Raw genomic sequence first — 15,658 nt, forward strand, 5'->3', positions numbered from 1 at the left:
AAAAAAAAAAAAAAAAAAAAAAAGGAAATTCTATGGATAAAACATCTAGAAAACTTAAAAATGAGTTAGAAAATGCCTCACAAGCTCCTATGTCCTTAAGGAATTAAGTCCATGATTTTGAATGTATTCTACAGACCTACTCTCAATTGTCATAGCCCTTCCCCACTCCGTTAGTCTAATTTAACACATCCAATCACAGCACATTTGCCTGAAACTTCAGAACTTCAGAAACCTATAACCTGCTCCTGGTCTCACCGTTTTATGATTTTTATGATGTTGGGTCATCCATGAACTTTTCTACCTCGATTTCCTTTAAAAGGAGACAATCCTAGCTCTGCTGCCTGCATCACAAGATTCCGAGCAAGGATCTAGTGGAAGCTCTTTGAAAACTGCCAAGTGCTAGATATCTGCTGGTATTGAGATCATTGTGATGGTAGCTGAAATATGAAAGCAGGAAGGTTAAGTTAGGGAGTGTCATCACACACCTAGAAATGATGAATTAAACCAAAGCAAGGAGAGGGAAAAGGAGAGAGAGAGGTTCAAAGTCTATGTCCCATAGATAGTCTGTGAAGAGGCGTGGAGAAAAGTTCCTGGAGTCGCTAGGGCAACCTGAGGGTCAGAAAGACAGAGGCAGGGTCGCAACCTCGGCAGCAGGTTCCAGAAATCAGCCAGACCCTTAGATACCCAGGAAGGAGCTTGGGTTGCTAAAGGAACTTCCAGTGGAGAGCAGCTGTAATTAATAAACAAGATAGGTGTTCTTCGTAATACTCATTAACGCCAGATTTTCCCATAGTCCTTTAAAATTGTGTCTATCTACATTGGCAGCTGGGTACGGTGGCACATGCCTATAATCCCAGCACGTTGGGATGCCGAGGCAGGCAGATCACTTAAGGTCAGGAGTTTGAGACTAGCCTGACCAATATGGCAAAACCCCATCTCTACTAAAAATACAAAAATTAGGTGAGTGTGGTAGCGCACATCTGTAATCCCAGCTACTGGGGAGGCTGAGGCACAAGAATCCCTTTGAGCCTGGGAGGCAGATGTTGCAGTGAGCCGAGATCGCACCACTGCACTCTAAATTGAGTGATAGAGTCAGACTTTGTCTCAAAAAAAAAACAGAACAAAAACAAAAACCACTGATCCCCAAAATGTGCTGTCCATCCACTTCTTGCCTCTTCTTGGTGAATAAGACACACCAGCTTGGAGAGCCAGTTTATTTTTTGCCTCTTTCCCTCTAAATTGTTTCCCACGTCTCTTTCCTGCTTAAAGAACCAGATCCTATTTTCCATGTTTTTTTCTGAATCATTTTCCTTCCATAACTGCAACCTTTGACCTTTGTATTCTGGGAAGGGACCTAGCCAAAACACGTGAATCGCTAAACTCTCAAGTTTCTGCTCATGAATTAACACTGGTGCTTGGGGCTTTTCTCCACAGTCCTCCAAACTCAAACCCCTGCTCGTACCCAGTGAAGTAGGATCAGGGAAGTGGAGTTCCCTTAATTTGCTGCTCTTGAACTAAGCGACTCATGAGAGGGGTGGGTGTTTGGGTTGAGATCCGTATCAGGAGCCATGGGGCAAACAGGATGTTGAGTGTTCCGAAGCTTTGGATAACTGCATGAATATGAGCCATTTCCAGAGTGGGACGATGGCACCTCTTTGTTCCCAGGTCTGAGGAAGGAAAGGCTGTTGGGAGCCCACACCTTTCTCTCCTATTTTACATTTCCCACCCCACTCTTAGAACTCCCATTTTGGTAAAAGGGAAAGTATTCCAGAAACAGTTCCAGAATTCATTTTGGCCCTTTGGTTTTGTTTTTCTGATTATGAAATTAGCGGTGTGTGTCCACACAGAGACCTGGACACAGATGTTCATAGCAGCTTTATTCCTATTAGGCTTTCCTGTAAACAACCCACATGACAGTCAACTGAGAAATGGAAAGACAAAATGCAGGACCTCCATGCGGTGGCATCCTCCCCCATGGCAAAGGGACGGATATCCTGTGTATACACGATATACATGTGATACTCACTACAACATGGATACGCCTCAAAATCATTAAGTGAAAAAAGCCAGATGCAAAAGGCCACATCTTGCTTGATTCCTTTTATATGAAACTTCCCAAAAAGGCAAATCTGTGCACACAGCAAGATCAACAGTGGCTGGGTTGGAGATGGGAGTGGAGGTTGACTGTAAATGGCATGAATGATCATTTTGCAATAATAGACATGTCTTAAAACTGGATTATGGTGATGGCTGTACAACTCTATGAAGGTATTGACAATTTCTGAGGCCAGACGCTGTGGCTCACTCTTGCAACCCAACACTTCAGGAGGCTGAGGCTGGAGGATCACTTGGGCCCAGGAGTTCAAGACCAGCATGGGCAACACTGTGAGACCTCAACTGCACAAAAAATTTTTCAATTAGCCAGGTGTGTTGGTGAGTGCTTGTAGTCCCAGCTACTTGGGAGACTGAGAAGGATCTTGAGCCCTAGGAGTTTGAGTCTGCAGTGAGCTATGATCGTACTACTGTACTCCAGCCTGCTGACAGAGTGACACCCTGTCTCTAAAAAAGAAAAAAATTTTTAAATTACTGTTCACTTACATGAGTGTATTTTATGGCATATACATTTTATATATATATGCACACACATACACAAATGCATTATATATATATGTAAAACATCGCAAAAAAGCAGTTTAAAAAATCATTACACCTGATCTACGTAAAAAATGCAATCACTACAAGAATATATAATCTAGGAATCAAAAATCATAAATAATCCCACTAACCCAATACAAGTACTTTAATAATCTGATTTATATTCTTCTGGATTTTTCTTTACATCTACTAGCACAAATGTGTATGCCCACATTAAAAAAAAAAAAAAAAAAACTGGCACGGGCCTGCAGTTTCGGGAATTCAGGAGGCTGAGCCAGGAGGATGGCTTCAGCCTGGGAGGTAAAGGCTGCCGTGAGCTATGACTGCACCACCACTGCACTCCAGCCTGGGTGACAGAGCGAGACCCAGTATCTAAAAATACATAAAGAGAAAAACGGTGTTTGTTTTGCATCTTAATTTTTTTGTTAGCAATAAGTTGCAGACACTTTATTTACAGGTGTCTGATGTTCTGAGATCACAGAAGGTCCAGTGTGAAGACCTAATTAGCAGTGGTCCTGAACCCCAACCCTGCTGACCTCCCCCCACCGTCCTCAGCCATTCCTCATGCCTCCTGCCTGAGGGCAGGCAGCATCTAGCCACAGTCCAGAGAGAGAATCTGGGATTCATTTTCACAGGACTTTCTTGATGTCAGATGTAGAGTAAGGCACAGAAGTCTCAAAACAGACCTCTGTTCAAAGCCTGCCTGAACTAACATAGCAACTAGTAATAGGGAACAATAACCAAGAATTCAATAAAGAATATGGTGCAAGGTCAGCTGCGGTGGCTTACACCTGTAATTCCAGTGCTTTGAGAGGCCAAGGAGAGAGGTCCCTAGAGGCCAAGAGGTCAAGATCAACTTAGGCAACATAGTGAGATCCCGCCTCTACAAAAAATATAAAAATCAGCTGGGAATGGTGGGGACATGACTTTAGTTTCAGCTACTCTGAAAGCTGAGCTGGGAGAGATCACTTGGACCCAGAAAGCAAAAGCTACAGTGAGCTATTATCCTGCTTTTGCACCCAGGGACAGAGCAATACCCTGTCTCAAAAAAAAAAAAAAAAAAAAGTACAGTGCTCTATTTTCAAAAATATCAAGGCTGAAGAGTGCACTTAGGATTGTAGGACTCGGTGAGTGTCAGAGCCCATCCTAAAAGACGACGCAGCAGGTCCCCACCTCTCCTTTCTTCCTCCATCCTCACCCTCCATGCTTCCTTCCTGAAGGAGGCCATTCGTTATTAAAATCAGGAACCGCAAAGATCAAGCAGGGAGCATTGTTTGCCAGTGAGGATAGCTGAAGTCCCAGTGGGAAAGATTTTTTTGTTGTTGTTGGATGGGATCTTTCCACACATTCACATACAGTTAACCATGAGGCCACAGCATCTGCTGAAGTCTATTTCTAGTATCATGTTGCACATTTTAGACCCCTCATTATTTGCAGTGGCCCACATTCATTCATGAATACTTGCACTTACTACTTGTTCATTCAGACAGTGATTGTGTACTTCATTTAAGGGTCAACAGAATACAAATATGACTATATCTAGGCTCTGATCCCCCAGGGGCCTGCATTCCTGGGGAAGGGAGAATAATGATAATTCACCATATGCATAAATAATGACGCAGGGCCAGGCGTGGTGGCTCACACTGTAACACCAGCACTTTGGGAGGCCAACGCAGGAGGATGGCTTGAGCTCAGGAGTTTGAGACCGGCCTGGGCAACATACTGATACCCCATCTCTATTTAAAAAAATGTAAAAATTAGCCAGTCATGGTGGGCACACCTGTAGTCCAAACTACTTGGAAGACTGAAATGGGAGGCTTAATTGGCAGGAATTATATCACATAACAAGCCAGAAAATGAAACTAGACATTATACATTATTGCCCTGGAACTGCACAGCCTGGGTTCATATCCCAGCTTTTCTCCTCACTAATCACCTGACTTTGAGAAAATTACTGAGGTGCCTCAATTTTCTCATTTGTGAAAAGAAGATAATAACGGTACCTGCCCTACAGGATTGTTCACAGAATTGTATTAAATACATAAGCGCCCATAACCATGCTGGGCAAGAATGAGAGCTCAGCAAACGTTAAATTTAACTCTTCCAAAAAAAAATCATGCATTATACTATATGGCAGGGGTCAGAAAATCTTTTCGGTAAAGGATCACACGGTAAATACTTTAGGCTTTGGAAGCCATATGGTCTCTGTCAAACTCTTCAACTCTGCACAGGGGAAAGCAGCCCTAGACAATACATAAGTGCATGGGTCTGGCATGTTCCAATAAGGTTTTACTTATGGACACTGACATTTGAATTTCATATACTATTCACAAATCATGAAATACTGTTCTTTTAAAAAAGTTATTCCTCAATCATTTTAATGTAAAAAATCATTCTTTACTCCTGGGTGGTGCAAAATCAGGTGGTGGGCTGGATTTGGCCTTCAGGCTATAGTACGCCAACAAATCCCCCCCCACCATCACAGGTGTCCAAACTTGGCCACTTCTGTATCCTCTCTTCTCCAGGTCCCCATCTCCTTGTTTTGCTCATGTTTCCTCTATAGGAGAAAGCCAAACTCAGTAACCACCTTTCTACTCAAGAAGAGCCCTTTCCCATTAGGACACAGGGATCACGGTCCGTCTGTCTCAGGCTCTACACTCCAGGTTGAGCTCTGCTCTCTCCTTTGCAAACTAGAGGGACCAAGGAAAACGGTCACATGTGTTGTAGGAGGAAGCTGGCCTTCTGGTGGGAACATATATTTTAATGGCTGCATAGCAGTCAACTGCTTGAGTCCACCAACTTCTTTAACTTGTCCCTTGGTAACTGACATGGTTTGGATGTGTGTTCCCACCCAAATCTCAAGTTAATTGTAATCCCCAGTATCGGAGGTGGGGCCTGGTGGGAGATGACTGGATCACGGGGTGGATTTCTCATGAATGGTTTAGCATCATCCTCTTGATGCTATCCTCACAATAGTGAGTAACTTCTTGCAAGATCTGGCTATTTGAAAGTATGGCAACTCTTTCTCTCTCCTGTTCCCACCATGTGAGATGCCTGCTCCCCCTTGACCTTCTACAACAACTGTAAGCTTCCTGAGGCCTCCGCAGAAGCAGATACCTGTGTTATGCTTCTTGTATAGCCTGCAGAACTATAAACCAATTAAACTTCTTTTCTTAATGAATTACCCAGTCTCAGATATTTCTTTATACATAAACAGCCTAATACAGTAATGAGTGTTTATACTGTTTCTATTTTGCACTATTACAAAGAATGCTACATTTTCTCATAAAATCCTCAAACAACTCTATGAAAGGGGAACAATTTAATCCCATTTTACAGATGAAGGAATGGAGGCACAGAAAAATGAAGTAATTTGGCTAATCTCACATATGGTTATGATGGAAGCTGCTATTGAGACAGCCAAATGCCTAGCCAGATAAAAAAGGGGTCTGTGATTGTTAACACTGAGTGTCAACTTGACTAGATATAAAGTATTGATCCTGGGTGTGTCTGTGAGGGTGTTGCTAAAGGAGATTAACGTTTGAGTCAATGGGCTGGGAAAGGCAGACTCACCCTCAATCTGGGTGGGCAAAATCTAATCAGCCGCACTGGCTGAAAAGAGAGACTGGCCTAGCCTCTCAGCCTACATCTTTTTCTCATGCTGGATGCTTCCTGCCCTCAAGCACGGTACTCCAAATTCTTCAGTTTTGAAACTTGGACTGGTTCTCATTGCTCTTCAGCCTGCAGATGGCCTATTGCAGGACCTTGTGATCATGTGAGTTATTACTTAATAAACTCCTCTTTATATATATATATATATATATATATATATATATGTATATATATTCCATTAGTTCTGTCCCTCTAGAGAACCCTAATACAGGGTCCCTGGAGAATCTCCGACCTGCCCCACAAGTGTTTACATCAGATGCTTTTGTGCAGATGAGGGAACCTGTCCCAGGCCTTGTCTGAGCCTGCCCACATGTGCACTGGGGAAGGGGTGGAGCCACCAGCAGTGGGAGGAGCCTAGCCTCTTCAGTTCAGTGGCCTGGGATTCAATCTGTGAGGTAGGGGGCCTATTAGCAGGACTCCATCTTGTTTTGCTGAGTTTTTTCTCTTTTCTTCTTTTCACCCAATAAAATCCTGCTCTACTCACCCTTCAATGTGTCTGCATGCCTAAATTTTCCTGGTCGTACAACAAGAACCCAGTTTTGGCTGAACTAAGGAGCAATATTCTTCAACACTATGACCCTACTTCCAGGATACAACTGACTGACCACCAAGAGTGGTCACCGGAGTCAGATATCGTTACTGTAGTAATTCATTTCCTTGTATTACTTAATTGGTCTATAAGCAGGCACATGGCCCATGGTAAGCCAATCAGGGTCCTTTTCCTAGAATTTTAGAACTGGAATTAGGAAACTCCTATAATTCAAACTCAGGTCTACTAGCAGACTTTTGGAGAAAAATTCCTCCAAAGTTTTCAAAGAGAAGGAAACCAGGACAGGGAGAAAAAATGGAAAAGCCATGAGAATCTTGAGGCACTCAACGCTTGGTTCCAGGTGTTCCTGAGGCCCAGCTATAACCCACTCTTTCCAGAAGCTAAGTTGTTTTGTAAGAGTCCATAGTATATATTTAATCAGTTACTTTTTAAAGTGCTTTTATTTCAAAAAGATTTCCTTTCACTTTTACCTGAGAGAGTTCTAACTACTTGAAGTAAATTAATCACCTGGTGGTACTGTAAACATTGTAAGAAAATTGCCCAACAACACCAGTGCTATCTCACTTCCATTAGCTCCAGCTGTGTAATGAAATGGAAACAAACTTGGTAAAAACAACCCTTTAAAATCACATCCATGACAAATGTTTCTGTACTAACTCCTTTAGGAAGTACAGACCTCTATTTTAGTGGAGTCATTTATTCTCAGTGTTTAAGGTTGTTTTCCACAGCATTTCACATAGGCCAATAATGCATACTAGCTAGACAAATAAGACAACTTTCTCACTAAATGCAATCCTTTCAGGAAAGAAGTGCCAAAATTTTGCAGTGATGAGTTGATAATCCACCACTACACATTGAGGGAAAAGTTTTAAAAGGTTAGGCTGAAATAAATTTGTTTCTGGGGAGTGAACTAGAGAGACTGATAAATCCACTTAACAAAGCTTTCTCTAAAAGGGGACTCTCAGGTGCCATGGCTCATGCCTGTAACCTCAGCACTTTGAGAGGCCAAGGCAAGAGAATGGCTTGGGCAACATAGGGAAATCCCATCTACAAAAAAAATTTTAAAGTAGAGCCAGGTATGGTGGCTCATGCCTATGATCCCAGCACTTTGCGAGGCTGAGGCAGGAGGATCCATCGTGGGCAAGAAGATCTGTTGAGCTCAGGAGCTCGAGACCAGCCTGGGCAACACAGCAAGACTTTGTCTCTATAAAAAGCCCTAGCCAGGCATGGTGATTCATCCCTGTAGTCCCAGCTACTCAGGAGGCTGAGGTGGGAGGACTGATAGAGCCCAGGGAAGTCAAGATTGCAGTGAGCCCTGATCGCACCACTGCACTCCAGCAGGTGACAGAACAAGACCCCTGTCTAAAAAAAAGCAGGCAGGGAAGGAATATCATATACTCCAGTTAACTTTCCAGAAAATTCTGACACACTCTAACTTGTCGCCCATGCCACACATTTACATAAAGTGCTAACCGATTTCAAGTGTTGGGCTGAACTGACAACCAACCATTCAAGGCTTCAAAAATACCCACTTCATGTCATGAAATGACAACCAACCATTCATGGCTTCAAAAATACTGACTTCATATATGCCTGAACTTAAATGAGAACCATATGTCAAGGAAAAAAAGAGAAATGAAAAAGATGACAAGTTTATGAAATTCTTAAGGCAATATTTATTACATTAACTTTTTAACCCTCAAATACGTATCTGCTATAACAGATGATCATGTAAATGATTTTATTCAGTCCTTTATACACACACAAACACAGAAATCATATTGGTTTGCTTACCCATAGTGTTTCATTATTCTATTCCTTAGCATGTGCAAATCCCTCACTACAGCAGATGCAGAGTATATTAAATGAGGAATACCGTGAAAATGTATTGTCAAACTTTAAAAATACATAAAATTTCAGAATTTATTACATAATAAGCTTTGAAATCCTGAAGTAGCTAAAAAATCACGCTTTGTCATTTTATTACTATAATTTCTGCGATACATGTGCAGAACGTGCAGGTTTGTTACACAGGTATACGACTATAATTTTAAAGTTACATGAGGAGAGCTTTCATTCCATTGGTATAAAGGTACTTTAATTGATAAAAATTTTACATGCATAACAAGTTACTTGAAAGATGTATCAGCCAGTCGGGTTGGCTCATGCCTGTAATCCCAGCACTTTGGGAGGCTGAGTCGGGTGGATCACTTGAGGCCACGAGATCGAAACCATCCTGGACAACATGGTGAAACCCTGACTCTACTAAAAATACAAAAATTAGCCGGGCGTGGTGACACACACCTGTAATCCCAGCTACTTAGCAGGCTGAGGCAGGAGAATCGCTCGAACCCAGGAAGCAGAGGTTGCAGTGAGCTGAGATCCCGCCACTGGACTCCAGCCTGGGCAACAGAGCAAGACTCAGTACCAAATAAATAAATAAAGAAATAAATCTGTGTATCGGAAGGTATAGCTAAAATATGAAACTGATTACAGCCCCTGGAGCGTAAACGTGGTCTAAGAATCAGGACGGCCTTAAACATAACCTACTCATAATCAGATGGCAAGAATGACTTCACCTGGAGAACTTAGCTCTAAGAGCTGGATGAAATCACAACCCTCTAGCAACATCCTCCTAGATCCATGTCTTACCTTTTACTCCACTGTCAATGTCATTTTCCCCAATTAAAAAAATAAAAAATGGAAAGACACAATACTAATTTTTTATCTCCATAGGATGTGGCAAAATGAGAAATATCAATTACACTTCATTTTCAAAGGTGGTCCACAGCGGAAACACTCGGACCTTACACTAAAGTGAAATTTTCCAGCAGTCACAAGATCCACGAGTTCTTTCACAGCCAACTAATCAAAAAGTAAGAGAAGCGACATGAAGCTGCGCCCAAACAGGCCAGGAATGGGACCTAAGGCGTCACGAAACTTCCCGAGGACATTATGGATTTAGAGAAGGCCCCACAGAAACCCTCAAGTGGGAAAGTTATGTCTCCCGGGTCTTGGGGTGTCAGGCATCCTGAACCCCGAGGGGCTCGAGGCGAGGTGCCCCCCGGCCGGATTCGGGACCAAACCCACCCGCCACGTCCTGAGCTCCGCGCAACAAACCCGCAGGCCGAGCGGCGGCCCTTGGAATCGTGTTTTCTCGACGCCACAGGAGGGACAGCGACCCTGAGAACTTAGGCCTGGCAGAGGCCGGGAACCAGGCAGGCGCGGGTGGGCGAAGAACGCAGACGCCGCAGGACAGCGCGGCCCAGAGGCCCAGGAGAGCGCAGCGGAGCCGGCCCGAGCCCGGCCGCCATCGTGGACGCTTGCAGCCGTTGACGGTTCCCGTCGCGGCCCAAGAGACGGCGGCCACGGAAGCAGAAAGAGCCGAGCCACCCTCGTCACGGCCCGCACGCCCACCTCACCTGGACTGCTGACCCCACTCTCGCCGATGATGAAGCTCTTCAGAGTGCAACACGTCCTGGTCCATCCTGACCGCGCTGCGCTCCGAGCCCAGCGGACCACCATGGTGCACCTCACCCCTTCAGCAGCAGGAGCTGCCGCGCATGCGCGCGCTCCAAGGCCGCACGCACCCAGAATCCCCTGCGTCTTCATGAAAGGCGCGTTCCTACCCTGCGCAAGCGTAGACGGAGAGCGCTGGGGGGCAGCGTGGGCTCTAAATCCGCCCCGACCTCAATCCAACTCTCTTTATGTCGTGTCAGTAGGAGAAGACCGAGTCAGGAGAATATCAAAGCTGTTTTATTTCAGCAAATGCTCATAATAGCTGCATTGCAGTGGGAAACGCACTGTGCTTGAAGCAGATTACCTTAAATTTAGGCATATAACTGCCTTGTCATACTACCCAGCCTTCTGAGCCTTTCTCTATCTCAGAGAGACACGAAGTCTTCTTAGAACACCTGCTTCTTATTGTTATGAAGATTAAATGAGTTAATTTGTGAAGACAGATTGTTAACAACAGTGCTCTAGAAATAAGGTGTGATCAGGTATTAACTTGCTGGCTTCCACTGTGGTAGAGTGGAGAGCACCCTTCACACGTTAATTGATCTTGAAAGGGAGGTGTAGACTTCAGGTAGGTCAGGTGCATATAAACTTTCAGTGGTGCAACTTCAGACCAACTCTTCCTCCTCGTAAGAACTGCTGCTACACTCTGCAGAAAGTGTATGTCTACACCTTGCCTCTTGCATTAAGTTGTAAATCTTAGTGAAGGTACCAAACCTCATTCATAATACTTAGCACATTGCCTGGTACGTGGCAGGCACTCAATTAACATCCGTTATCTTATCTCCTTATACCTGCAGTTAAGGTCATATAAAATATATATTTGATTAAAGAATACATACAAATAAAGCTTAGAGGCTGGGTGCATGGCTCATTTGCCTGTAATCTCAGTACTTTGGGAGGCCTAGGCAGGTGGATCACTTGAGCTCAGGAGTTCAACACCAGCGTGGCCAACATGTGAAACGTTGTCTCTACTAAAAATACAAAAATTAGCTGGGTGTGGTCATAGGCACCTGTAGTTCCAGCTACTTGGGAGGCTGAAGCAGGAGAATCGCTGGAACCTAAGAGGTGGAAGTTGCAGTGAGCAGAGATCGTGCCACTGCACTCCAGCCTGGGTGACAGAGTGAAAGATACCGTGTCTCAAAAACAAAAAATAAAATGTAGAATAAGTTAAGAAAATATTTGTTAAATACCTGGAAAAGCTCATTCACCAGACATCCAAGTGGCTTCCTCACCTACTTCAGAGCTTCCCTCAAATGTTGCCTTAAGGAGGTCTTTCCCGTCCATCCCACTGAAATATGCAGATCCTTCTAGCATCTCTAGATGTCTTTACATTGTTTTTCTGCAAAGCACTTAACCACCTTCTGAGGCACTATATATTTTATTACTTTGTTAGAAGTCTCATGAAGGCAGGGATTTTTTGTCTGTTTTGTTTCTGGTATGTTCTGAGTATCTAGAGTACTCCCTGACACATCACATGTGCTAAGTATATGCTGAGTAAATTAATTCAATGAATTTCTTAGAGCCTATTTCCAACCTTAGAGAATAATGTCAGTGAAACAACCTATACCCCTCATTAAATAGCACTGGAAACTTCAATCAAGTCTAACTAGCTTACTTTTCAGTATGACAGCAAGAATTTATTTGTGAGGGTCACAGGATTGTCAAGCTCTCCTGCTTTGGGTTAGTCATTCCAAATGTGTGGTGCCCAGATCCCTAGAAATTCCTGACAACCTTTGGAAGCATTTTTCCAGTGTTTCAAGCCTCGGCACCACTGATCAGAGAGAAAACCCAAGATAGTAACAAGGAGGAATATGAGTTTGGTTTCAGCCATAGTGAATTTCATGTAAGGGTGAGCCTTGAAAGCAGCATTTTTCAGAACTCTTTTAGCCTGTGGTTCTAAGATTCAGGGCAGACAGCCAGACAAAAAGTAGCAGGGAGATGGCATTCCTAACTAATGATTTGGCCAAGGTGTTGTGTTCTATATACCATTATCCTCACATCCCTGGAAAATAGGGAAATCCTTTCATAAGTTTTAGACATTCCTGACTGTCCTTTTCCCTGCAGATCTATTTTCTAGTATTAATTATTTTTTTGCCATACTCCAAAGATACGATCAGTTCATAGAAGAATATCTATGGACATATTCTTAAGACCTGAAGTTTGGGATGATAGCCCAGTATGTAGGAAGGGATTGAAACGAAGAAACCACTTGGAGGGGTTTCTCTGTTATAATTTGCACAATATCACCTTCTACCAAGGAACTCGTTTTACATCAGAAGTGTGGCCGTGGGCTCATGCATGCCCTTGGATTTCACTGGTGTTATCACCAGACCCCAGCATAGGAAGCAGCTAGTCTGATAGACTGTGGGATGGCGCAATGCCCACTCAGTTAAGGTGCTAGCAGGGAGATAATATTCTGTAAGGTTGCACTGCTGCTCTATCGGATATAGTAAAAACTTTAAACCTGCAACCTACAAATGATGCAGCTTTCCTAATAAAATTCACAGTCAATGAGGAGCATCTGACCTCCCAGGTCTATATGATATGTTCCTCCTATGTGGCTCCTACCCTGGCCCCAGCTGTCACTGGGCTCTGGTAACACTAGCTCCTGCCTCTGCGTCTTCAGAACTAGGGTGGAAAGGGCTACCTACTGAAGTTAATCTCTGGGTTACTTTCTTCTTGGCTGCCCTAACCTGCTGTAAATAGTCTTTTGATTATAGTATCTTGAGACATCTGAGTTAGATTTTGTTTCTTGCTGGGACCCTGACTAACCATTCCATTCATTTATTCATTGACCTGAGGACCTAAAGCTCAGTTTCTTGGGAGAACTAAGAGGCAGCATCTTTGGCACAAATATTAGTGTTTTCAGGAAAGTTAATGTCAACAATGATGATGAAACTTTTTTTTTTTTTCTGAGAGGGAGTTTTGCTCTTGTTGCCCAGGCTGGAGTGCAATGGTGGGATCTCGGCTCACGGCAACCTCTGCCTACTGGGTTCAAGCAATTCTCCTGCCTCAGCCTCCCAAGGAGCTGGGATTACAGGCATGTACCACCAAGCCTGGCTTATTTTTTGTATTTTTAGTAGAAACAGGGTTTCACCATGTTGGTCATGCTGGTCTTGAACTCCTGACCTTGTGATCCACCTGCCTCGGCTTCCCAAAGTGCTGAGATTGCAGGCATGAACTACTGTACCAGGCCATTTTCTTTTTTCTCCGTCTGGGGCTCGATCCTACGACCTTCCTATTCCTGCACCCTACGTACTGCACTACCCTACTGACTAACGCCCTAGCACTATGTCTAAGCCCCAGCCCTATTCCTAACACTAAGCCTACCTGGGATTCGAACCTGCACCCCAGCAGCTCCTAGAGCTAGGCCTTGATCAGTGCTCTAGCAGGCTGCCTGATGAAACTATTTTTTAAAAAGTGGAGTCTTGCTATGTTCCCAGGCTGGAGTGCAGTGGCTCTTCACACGTAGGCTAATAAAGCACTGCAGTCTCTAATTCTTGGGTTCAAGGGATCCTTCCACTTAAGTGTCCTGAGGAGCAGGGACTATATGCATGTCACCATACCCAGCTCTGATTATGCAACTTTAACAGGCTTTGTGGGCAAGAAACATCAATCATGATAGCAAGAGCAGGAGAAAAAGATGACAGAGTCGATATGATAAAAGCCTGGGACTCACATAAATAGTCAACTGATCTTTAGCAAGGGGGCAAAGGCAATGCAATGGATAAAAAATACTCTTCTCAACAAAAAGTGCTGGAACAACTGGAGATCCACGTACAAAAAAATGCATCTAGAAACAGACCTTAGGCTTTTCACAAAAATTAACTCCAAATGGATTACAGACCTAATGTAAAACACTATAAAGCTCCTAGAAAATAACAGGAAAAAATCTAGACCACCTTGAGTATGGCAATGAATGACTTTTTAGATACACTAAATGCATGATCCATGAAAGCAACTGGTAAGCTAGACATAATTAAAATTTACAAAAGAAAGGAAACTTTCTCTAATAAAGACAATGTTAAGAGAATGAGAAGACAAGCCACAGACTGGGAGAAAATATTTGCAAAAGACGCCTCTGCCAAAAGACTGCTATCCAAAATGCACAAAGACGTTTTTAAATTCAATAATAAGAAAACTAACAATCCATTCCCAAAAATGGACCAAAGACCTCAAGAGATACCTCACCAAAGAAGATATACAGATAGCAAATAGGCATCTGTATATCTTAAAGAGTGGCTCCAGATCCAATGTCATGGGGGAAACGGAAATTAAAAAACAGTGAGACACGATACACACCTATCAGAACTGAGGCAGGAGAATAGGGCCTGAAGGCAGGGAACCTAAGGACTTCCTAGAACTAAATCAAGTGGAAACACTTCAGCTATGACAGAAAATATTCTCTTCATTAAGATACAAAGAAGACTTTGTAACTTTGTCTTCTTAATTTACTCTGGAGTGGTGGTCGTTGAGGGGATGTTTGTTTTTTCTGACTGCCATCTAGAGGCTGACAGGCGTAATCACAGACACTATGCTTCCTAGGCCGGGAGGTAGGAAAGGCTGGTGGAGATGGCAGAACCTTCAATTCATCTTTCCCGCTCTGCTGCCTAAGGAATGCTTTGCATGCCTGACTCTTCACAAATACTTTCATTCCGAGGTTGCAAGGTCTATCTGGTTTGGCTTCTTTAGAAGAGCATAGCTTGTCGCTTTAGATATCCCATCTGTCTGAAGCCTCTGCCCAAGGACCTTATTTAATTCATAAAATAAAATAAAGCCATTCGTTTTATGCATTTAGGGAAGCTGCCTCACCTTGTGAGCCCACACTGTAGTATTTCAGGTGGCTTTAGCCACTGGAGGAGGTAGGTGTCACTTTGTGGAATTGTAGACATTTAACAGGTGGAAGGAGCTTTGCAGACTGTCTAGCAAGTGATGCTCAGCCTAGAAAACTGGGTTCTCTGGCTCCAGAATCGCAATCAATTAATGGCCTATCTTCCCATAAATCACAGGAAAAAAGTTAATAAGAAGGATTTTCTCATTTCTGAGTTTTCTCTCATATATTTTTTCCTTTTTCTTTTTTTTTAATATTATTTTATTGAGATAAGGTTTTGCTCTGTTGCCCAGGCTGGAGTGCAGTGGTGCCGTCACGGCTCACTGCAGCCTTGACCTCCCAGTCTCAGGCAATCTTCCCACCTCAGCCTCCTGAGTAGCTGGGGCCGCAGGCACATGCCACCACAGTGGGCTACTTTTTTTTTTTTTTTT

The sequence above is a fragment of the Cebus imitator genome, unplaced genomic scaffold (genome assembly GCF_001604975.1).
Source record: "Cebus imitator isolate Cc_AM_T3 unplaced genomic scaffold, Cebus_imitator-1.0 Scaffold92, whole genome shotgun sequence".
In the NCBI taxonomy this organism is placed as follows: Eukaryota; Metazoa; Chordata; class Mammalia; order Primates; family Cebidae; genus Cebus; species Cebus imitator.